This window comes from Glycine max, chromosome 4, assembly GCF_000004515.6.
Source record: "Glycine max cultivar Williams 82 chromosome 4, Glycine_max_v4.0, whole genome shotgun sequence".
NCBI classification, from domain to species: domain Eukaryota; kingdom Viridiplantae; phylum Streptophyta; class Magnoliopsida; order Fabales; family Fabaceae; genus Glycine; species Glycine max.
Genome location: NC_016091.4, coordinates 11,641,206 through 11,651,435, shown reverse-complemented (window position 1 = coordinate 11,651,435; position 10,230 = coordinate 11,641,206). Strand labels below are relative to the sequence as shown.

At 33.9% G+C, this 10,230-nt stretch overlaps 1 long non-coding RNA gene across 1 annotated transcript; it reads right to left on the bottom strand.

Annotated features, from left to right (window-relative positions):
• Positions 1-2,701: 2,701 nt before the first annotated feature.
• LOC102665994 (uncharacterized) lies at positions 2,702-10,045 on the bottom strand. Its single transcript, XR_005891247.1, has 5 exons — positions 9,488-10,045; positions 9,304-9,391; positions 7,850-7,963; positions 7,493-7,543; positions 2,702-2,883 (listed from the first exon to the last, which is right to left on the bottom strand). It is a non-coding gene; the product is annotated as an uncharacterized lncRNA (long non-coding RNA).
• Positions 10,046-10,230: the final 185 nt, after the last annotated feature.

Sequence of the window (10,230 nt, the reverse complement as noted above, 5' to 3'; positions counted from 1 at the left end):
ATGATAGAGGTCAAAAAATATGGGAAGAATTTAAAACATTTGTGGCAATTACTATGCTTCTCCTGTATTTGGTCTATTTTACTACATAGGAATGAAATTATCTTCAAGAATTATACTATAAATTAATTGGAACAAAGTGTTGCAACTAATCAAAGTTGAAGCTGGATTTGGATCAAGTCAAAAGTTTCAGGTTCTTCATCTTTTGTCGGGTGATATTTAAACCAAATGAGCTTTTTTTTTATCTATGCCTAGGAGGTCAAAGAGTTTAGGAAATATATAAATGTAAATTATTGTCGACGTTCTATTTGAAAATGGCTGGGAGAACCTTTTATACTCCTTCCCAATAAGATTTTGACTAATAAAAGAAATAAACCAGAGCCAACAATGCCTCACTAATGCAAAGAATAAGCATAAGTTTGTCAGAAATACATGTCAATCCAAGAACCTGAAAACTTGCTTCCAAGAAAATACCAGATCCAATTTGACACAGTGATTGCAGTACGTGTACAAGAAAAAATAAAATCAAAAGAAAAAGTAGAAAGAAGAAATTTAGAAGCAAAGGATTTCACATCTTGTCAACTTAGCTTTTGAGGCAATCGCTAAAGGAATATAGGTAGGCAAAAAGCATAATGAAGGAGACTCCATCAAATTAAGGATGCAACACAAAGCAACTTACAAATTAAAACATCAACCCTGAAAAGGTAATCTGTACTTCTAGGTATAAATAGTAATATTTTCCAACCTTAACCAACCTGATGACCAATGACCACCCTTTTTAACATTAAAAAATATCAAAATATACTATTACAATCCACACTGCATTCCAGCCTCCACAATTAGCAAAACGGTATGGGAATTGTTACTAATTTTTCTAGCGGGGCTAAAATTCAGTAACCAAAATAAAATTCTACAATAATAAAGTTGACAACCCCAAAATAAATATTTGACACATGCCTATGTTCAACTTCAACATAGGGTAAAATATTATATAAATAAACATGATCACGGATTGAACAGAGAATGACAGAGAACAAGATCTGAAAGAAATTGAAGTAAAGCATCAATTTACAATCAGCTGAGTCCTTTAGATTAAAACCTCATTTTACAGTAAATTTGCAAAATTAATTTTCTTCAACGAAAGCATGAACAAACAGGATAATCTAACTTCAATAATGTTGAGCTCATTCTTTTTTCTAATTTTACTAACCAACAAGATAACCCAAAGCAACTAAATTTCGATTATTTTAAGAAAAATCTGACATTACTTTAGCTTCAGACAGATAATCAGCCCTTAGACAATTACCAATGAGCATTTTTTTATCTCCCAACAACATGCATCACCTGTGCTCTATTGGAACTCGATACATTAATAAAGTATGAAAGCAGAATCATTGCATGCTATTACTGTCAAATCGTGTGTAAATCTCAAAATGGGTACATTAGAAGGTTATACTAATATTTAAATTATGTTATTATCATAATAAGTCTTTGAAACGTGTAAGTTTCATGTGTGCTGGAAGAAAGAAGAAAGTAGTCCATCTCAAGCAATGAGCATTTGGATGCCGAATCACTAATTCACACATATGAATCACAACACATATCATATACTAGTACTATATCATATAATTTCTAGTTTCCAATACTAAAAATTATAGATAGCATTTCTGCTATATTCCACAATAAAATATTAAGCCTGAGAGTATACTTTTTTAGCCTCTAATGTTCATGATAAATAAAAGAATATAAGTTTGACAAATGATTATCAGATTACAATTTGAATTTAATATCTAACAAAAAATAATCCTTATAAATAAAATTTAGGTGTCAAAGCAAGTAAAATCATAGTCTTCAAAATATTCACTACCAGCATTTGTTTCTGAGTTGAATAGCTAGCTAGGGAAGCAAAAAGAAAACAAACCTTTTATCAGGAGAAATGTTCTCCAACAATTAGAGAACCAAAATATACCAACTGGAGAATATTGATCAAACCAGTGGGCATAAACATTACTCGAACGAATTTTCTGTGGAAGATTTTCAAACAGAAAGTTGTTCAAAATACGCATGCACTTAGAAGCCTATACATATTGGGGAGCTGAAAGGGGCGTCAAAAGGACCAAAGTAGTAGGGAAAAACATTTAAACTCAAGGGTGTTTGGAAAACCAACAATCATCTATTGTTTGGTCAGTGTCTTAAATCGAGGCCACTATTTGAAATGTCATTTAAGAACATCTGCAATGTCAAAATTGAAGAGCCAGATGCAAAAGACCGTTGCTCGTCAAACTTGACACATTCGCAAGCAGGAAAAGCATAAAAGAAAAATAAAATGAGATTAAAAAAATATTAGAAACTAAGAAAAGCGTGCAGAGAGAACAACTCCAAGGCCAAACAAAACAAACCACACAAGTCCATAGAAGCTAGCAATTATACATTGTTAATTAGGGGAAATTAAATATAGTGCAGCATTGACCTTGTTCAACTAAGCTTCGGCTTTCTAATTTCTCTACTTTCTGAAAAAAGATAGACATCCTTGCTATGTATCCATGCCTCTCATGATTGATGCACATGTTAATTAATACTATATAGCCTAACAACTCTTAACTAAGCAAAAAACTAAATCAATATAGCAAGCAATAGAGCAATTTTAACTAACAAAAAAGTAGCTATACTTAAGCCAATCAATTTCCTTTCAGCTCAATGAGTTCCAATTTTGTTTCCATTAGTTAATAAATTAAGAAACATCCAACAAACATTAAAATATTCAACTAATTCACTACATGACCCAAATATTCTGATGCTTAGAACGGTAAAAACCAAACCTGTTGCTCAAACGCCAAGTAAAGCCTTCTCAACTCCTCCTGTAGCTCTCTCCAGAACAGCACGAACCTACACGCACACCCGAGCAATCAGACAAGAAATTCAAAACCCAAAAACCATTATTAAATGAAATTAACATGAAATATGCAAACACCATGAGTATACTAATTACAGTGGTGAACACCATGAGTATAACCAAAGTAATTGAAAAAATAGCAAAGGAATCTAAGATTGTGTCCTCAGAATGTCTTCGTTTGAGATAGGGAGAAAGATAATCGAAGAGTAAAAAGGAGATTCATGTTAGGTTTGGGGAATTGTTTAACGAAGGGATAGATTGATGACAATATAGGGTGCGAACGGATTCAAGTCGGGACCAAACACGCAAAGGTTTCGAGTGACAAAGATGGAGTTCATCTGCTTTGGTGTCGTCAGACCCACCGCCATCGGTGCCATAGTCGATCTTCTAGCACTTCCTCTCATTGAAAATCTTGGTCTTCTTGCGCTTCCTCAAATCTTCGAGGACACCGAATCACTCTCTTATTTCACCTCTGTTTTCAAACTCCGAAACATTAAAACCCCCAAATGGCCAAACCCTCAACACAATTGGTAGCTTTTCCTTTCAGCAATGAGTATCGGTTCGATACAGAACAAGGAACAACGTGCAAAGAAGTATACATTAGAAGTAATCAAATGGAAGAAATGCAAGAGAACATACCTTCAAGTAACACTCACAAAAGGAAAAGCTTAAGTGCCCTTGGTATGACTTTGTCTATGCTGTTTGGTTTGCTAGATACTTTCTCTGTGACTTTGTAAAGAAGTGTCGTCGATAACAATGTTCAAAATTTGAGTTCTTCTTGTCTGTGCTGTTTGGGGGTTTTTGTTTCGAAGAGACCGCGAAAACGGAGGAGAGGGTGCGCGGGGTAAGAAGTAAAGTAAGAGTTCTTCCTCAGCTAGCTAGGGTATACCAAAAGTGAAACTGATATACAAAGGCAGTCTTTCGTAAAAATCGTCGTTGTCTTACTTCCTCATAATTACAAGATTGTCACCGAAAGACATTCTAAGACGGTCGTCTATAACCGCCTTAGAATGTACGACATTAAAGACAAAAGTTTTCTCCTTTATTACAAAATTGTCACCGCTCCGTACTCTAAGACGGTTGTTAATTTAAAAAAGCACTTTTGTAGTAGTGAAAAGTCAAATACACTCTAACATGCACTCTATCCAAAAATGAGTAGAACAAGATTTGTAGGCTGAAAACAACCAAAGAGATCTGGGACTCATTAAGCATAAACTATGAAGGCATAAAAGATGTCAGACTTAGAAATGTTGAACTTTGACCAAACACTACGAGAACTTCTCCATGAAGGAAGGAGAACCTGTGAGTGACATGTTTGGGAGACTGCAAGTTCTCCTAAATAATCTAGAAGCTCTGGGTCAAACTTACACCAAGGCTTAGATAAAATTGAAGGTGTTTGACAGTTTTCCCAAGGTGTGGGAACCTAAGACAACATTCATCCAAGAAGCTAGAGACTTAAAGAATCTTTCCTGGGATGAATTGTTGGAAATTCTCAAAGTCCATGAAGTTCATCTTTAGAACAAAGATCATCTGCAAAAGAAAGATTGTGTCACCCTCACGTATGGAGAAACCAGCTTCAGAAGAGAAGAAAATAAGAACTTATCTAAAGCTCTTAATGTGCGGATGGCTGAATCTGATGACTCAGACAACAACTTGGTGGATCCGCAAATGATGAAGTGGCTCTAATGTCCATAAAATACAAACGAATGTTGAAAAAGAAAGGAAGGAAAGTTCCGACATTCCATAATGAAGGACACAAGATTAAAAAAGAAATACAAGGAGGAAAGCAACAAGACATTTGCTTTGTGTGAAACTAAAATGACTCTATTAGAGTTATCCATTATTTTTATTTATTTATAACAATGGTGTTATTTTTTATTTTTATAATATACATATACTACACACTATCATTCATAAAAACCATATAACATATTTACAATAATTTAACATAACTTGATATTAACTTTGGCCATATAAGTACATCGTTGGTCATGCATCCTTAGTGTAGACAATCTTTCAAAAGAGTAATTTTAAATACAAATTATATATCACAAGTCCTAGCTACCCGCCCTCACATATACATCCAAAAAGAAAAGAGCATATGTCTAAGCAGTAACTATACAACTAAACCCTCCCATCTATCTAGGTCACAAAAAGAGAGGCCATCAATAGCTTCAATCTAGGTAGATCATCCAGAAGATTGGCCCTAATGAGGTTGTCCCACAGTATCAGCTGCAAATGGTGATAAGCTTAGCTACCCCTTAGGCATATCCGACTGACGATTTGGTGAAGGTACTGGAATAGGTGGGTGGATAGGAGTCTTTGGAGCTATGGGAGATGGAGGTGGGTCACGAAAATGCACTCTAGGAATAAGGGGACCATACCCCTTATACGGAACCGGAGCATAAGGGTAACAAAGAGGTGGTATAGGCGGAATCACAAAGTCATGCACAGGAGACACAGGGGCTATAGGAACATAAGGGTCATCCTCAATAGGAGCAAATAAGTTGTACATAGAAGTAGGTGGATCCTCCATACCAACAGCCTGCTCCATAGGATCCTTGGGTGGAGGTACACACAACGGGTGCTGTAAGCATATCAGGCAGAAAGAAATAACCAGGGAAAGGAGAAAGAAAGTCCATAGTGATGTAGCCGCAATAGGTGATCAATCTAGCTACATCATCAGATATCCAGACCCCCTCTGGACTATGCTAAATGTACATGTTTATTGTTGTCGGAAGTTGGTCCGTCTTCATATGTCGACACGTAAAACATACCACAAGAAGAACATAGAAGGAGTGAGGTGTTTATGATTTCTAAATTATTTTCACAAGGATATCCATAGGTTTACCTAGTCATCCTACACACAAATTTATAATTTGTGAAGAGCTTACAAATTTAAATGCAATTCATATGAATTCATACTTTGTCATCTTTCCCAAATCTGGGAAAGATAGTCACTTTACATATCTTTTTAGTTTCAATATAATTAATTCTTATTGTTTATTTCGAGGATTGAGCCATCTTTCAGCTCTAAGCTATTATAACCCTATATGAACTGAGCCATCTTTCAGCTCACAACTATTAAACTATATATAAATCTCAACAGTCGAGCCATCTTTCAGCTTTGGCTATTAAAACTCTATGTAAATCTCAATAGTTGAGCCATTTTTCAGCCTTGAGCTATCACAACTAGCTTTAATAAATTTCAATCATGAGTCATCTTTCAACTATGGGTTACTAGCTCTATAAATCTCGAATATTGAGCCATCTTTTAGCTCCTAATTTTAAATTGAAAATATACCTTAATCTTTGGTCGAGTGTACATATATCCGTAACATATCATTTTACAAATAATTTAACTTCAATTTCTCTTATTTCCTTCTGTTGAAATGTTAAAACTTATATATATATATATAATGTCTAAGAAAAGAAAATTATATGTTTTATCAAGCTTATTAAATGTAAAAAAAAAAACATTGTATCTTGTTATAAAATATTTATAAAACTAATTGATTGAAGATATTGGAAAATATCCTTTCTAGTGTGGAAGATCGGATTAACCCGCAACCATAGAGCATACTCTAGTGCGTAAGAAGACATGTGTCCACCACCACCTTTCAACGGCTCTGGGAGACCTAACTGGGATAAAGAAGCACTTCAGCAGAAAGCACGGTGAGAAGAAGTGGTGGAAGTGCGACAAGTCCTAAAAGCGTTATGCTGTTTCAGGAAAATCTATTTCACCGTGTCTCATTGCAACTCTCTAAAAGCTCCAAGACTGTTTCAGGAAATTCTATTTTGGACGGAAGAAAATTCGTTTCCTCCCAAACTAGCATCTCTCACAATGGAGATGATGATACCATTCCAACTTCAGCAAGAGTCAAATCTTTTCAAGCTGATGAAGATCCTTCCTTTGTGGAGCTTTTGTTTCAATATGGTCAATATCTTCTAATCTCTTGTCTGCAACTTAGGTGGCAAACCTAAAGGGTATCTGGAACAAAGATGTTGAGCCTGCATGGGAGTATGCCTTCCCTTCTCTTTTCATCCCTCTTCTAGCAATAAATAAAGAAATTGTATGCTATATTTCTAGGTTATAAGGTGGCTTAGAGTTTTCAAATGGATATGCAGAATTAAATATATAGCTAGAAGTAACTTCATGAAGAATTCTTGACAGTTTGTAATTTTTTTCTTTTTTTATGTCATCCAGGGGTGCTCTTCACTTGAACATTAATCTTCAAATGAATTATTGGCCATCCCTTGCTTGCAACCTACACGAGTGTCAAGAGCCCTTATTTGATTTCATTTCCTCTTTGTCAGTTGGTAAAAAAATTGCAAAGGTATTTTGTTTTACAAGAAAAATGACTTATACCTACAGACAAAAACTGTCATTATTAATAAAAAAATTCGTAGGTAAATATATGATAGACTTTGTCCTACGGACGTTTCTTCCGTCAACTTTGAGCGACATATAATGACGACTAATTGTCTGTCACTATAGGTTTTACCTATTATGTATAGTGTGTAGGTAAAAGTCTTTAATATGTACATATCATATTCAATTGTAGGTAAATCTTTAGATCTTAGAGAGAGCTTAGAACATACATAATTAAATATGGGCAGTGCAGCAAACCAATACCTCTCTGCTTCTTCAGACTGAAAAAGAATTATATAAACTCATGAAAGATGAAATGGCATTACTAGAAAGCAGTAGTTGAATTACAAAAGTTTCGGATGCATGACACTTTTTAGAATATCATATATTAGTGCTTCATATTCATGAGAGACAAAGATTGTAGAGTTATGCACGCATAAAGAAATTTTGCAAAAAAATTGTATACTGGTGCAGTTTTCAGTTAAAATAATTTTGCTTCCAATCCTAATTATTGCATTGTAACTAATATAAACCTTCAAATACATCAATCTTGCTGAAACATAGGAGAATAAAATCTGAATTATTACCTTTCCAAGTCATGATCATATATGACAGAGTTATCACCACCGGTATGTTATAGTGTAAGTCCTAATCCACGTATCAACGGTGCCAAGGGATTCTCATAGCAAACACCATGTAGCCTGGAAAATAATCAAGGAATGATCAATAAAATAAAAACAAAGTTATTGAGTTCTGACTCATTTCATTCATAGCTCTTCACATTTTACTTTATCAGAGAAAAAATGTTTTTTCTCACAATCTCAAACATCTTTGAAGGATGTTTTCCAACATATGTATCCATACTAAGAAATTTTCTTTCAGCATAAGCATCTGAAAGTGCATTTAGTCAGGGCTGGCTTAAGGCCCAAGCAACCCAAGCAAGGGCTTTAGGCCCCAAAATTTTTTTTTTAGTACTAATATATCTCAAAAAAAATATTGCCTAGTATCACCATATGAAAGTAAAGATCTCTAAAAAATCAAGTAATAATCACATATAAACTACTCTCGATTATATCTTATTAACACTTATAATTTTTCTCTATTTAACTTTTAATCACATCATATGACAACACTCTCCTCTTAACTATTATAATTAACTGCACATGTCAGATTGTGTATGTGGTGTGGTGGGATGGGGGACAGTACAGAATTTCCAATATCCAAATAGAGAAATGGTTGCATGATAGCACAACTTGCAAATGAAGTAAAGGGATTTGATGTCAGCCTTCTGGGGACTGAAATTCCTTTGTCTCATTCACTCTTCCAGTATCTTTGACGCTAACTGCTACCCTCCTAGCTCCTCCTTGCTTTTTCTCCCCAAAATTGACCGTTACTTGTTATAATTTTTGTAAGATGAATGTAACTTTTTTTTTAAGAAAATAAGATGAACGTAATTTAGTTGATTAACAATCACCGTGAAACATAGAGAAAAAAGAACTTAGTAATATGTGATTATCATTTAATAAACAAAATTTATAAGTTTAAACATTTTCCTTTTCCTTCACTTACACGTGCTTCTATATTATTTTGTATAGACCTATGGTATTTTTTACTCAAAATAATTATATTTAAACTAAATAGGATATTGTAAAGTCCACTTAGTACAGTTGAATATCAAAAACTTAAATTTTTAATTATTTGATTAAGTAGAAATAACTCCATATAAATAAAAACACATGGTTTAAAAATAAATAAATAAAAACACATATGGTTTAAAAGCAACATGAAAAGACAAAACAATGAAAATAATTACAATATTAAATATTATTTTTTATATAATCAAATATAAAAAATAAAACAACTATTAACAAATAAATATAAGAAAATTTTTATTTCACATGCAATATGTAGCATGATAAGAATTCAGGACAGGGCAGGCCAATGGAATGAGAACAGAAGTTCCTACCCACAGTATCACGTGCACAACATAAATGCCAGGCTATTCTGTTACTAAATTTTATATATATATGACTAACATTACCTTACTAAGATCTTTTCTCCAAATTGTCACTGATATCATGCTTGGGAGATAGGATCGAGCCATTAAAGCAGCCTCTGGAATCCGATTGCTGCCAAAAGCATAACTCGGCTACATCAAACTGCATCCTAATCAACCCTCTCTCTCTCTCTGTACAGTGATATCATTAATAAAAGATCAAGTTTACCCAAAAAGTCAACCCTCTTTCTACCAAAAGTTGAAGGCAATCCTCAAGTTTACCCAACATGAATACGCAAAGGATATAGCAGCAATAACCAACAGACTGGTGTGCATACAGATTTGCTGGAACTTCAAAGATAATTCAAATGCCAAGCCCAACTAGTAGTGCTAAAAAACTTACATAAGACAGTTCAACATCTTTGGAGCTGCTCCTTTATCTACACGATATTCTCCTCCACCAATTCTCACCATCCAAAGAAATCTACACAAAAATTGGGAATATCATACAAAAGCACTGGAAGCATTGTAGAAGGGTAGAGAAATACTTGCAAAAATCAAAATAATGAACAAATAAAAAATCTGAGGAAAAACTGAAATGTTTATATCCGGGACATGATCAATAAATATATAATTATACCTTTAAAAATGAATAAAATTTTGCACCTGAAAAAACTAACAACATACCATACCATCCAAAAAGCAGTAATTAGAAACTTAGAGTTGTTTTTGCAAGCCAAAACAGTAAATCTACCTAGTACCTACAAATGAGACAAATATATGAACCAAGTTTTCCTAGTCTGTGTTTTCATTCAAATGATCAAAATCTAATTTGTCTGCACCAACTTGATGATGGAATGTCTATAATTTTATTATTTTTTAAAAACTAGTAATAGCATATGAAAGGGGGGCCGGGGGGTAAGAAACAAAATAAAGAATGAGGACAGAGTAAAAATTCTGAGAAATAACCAT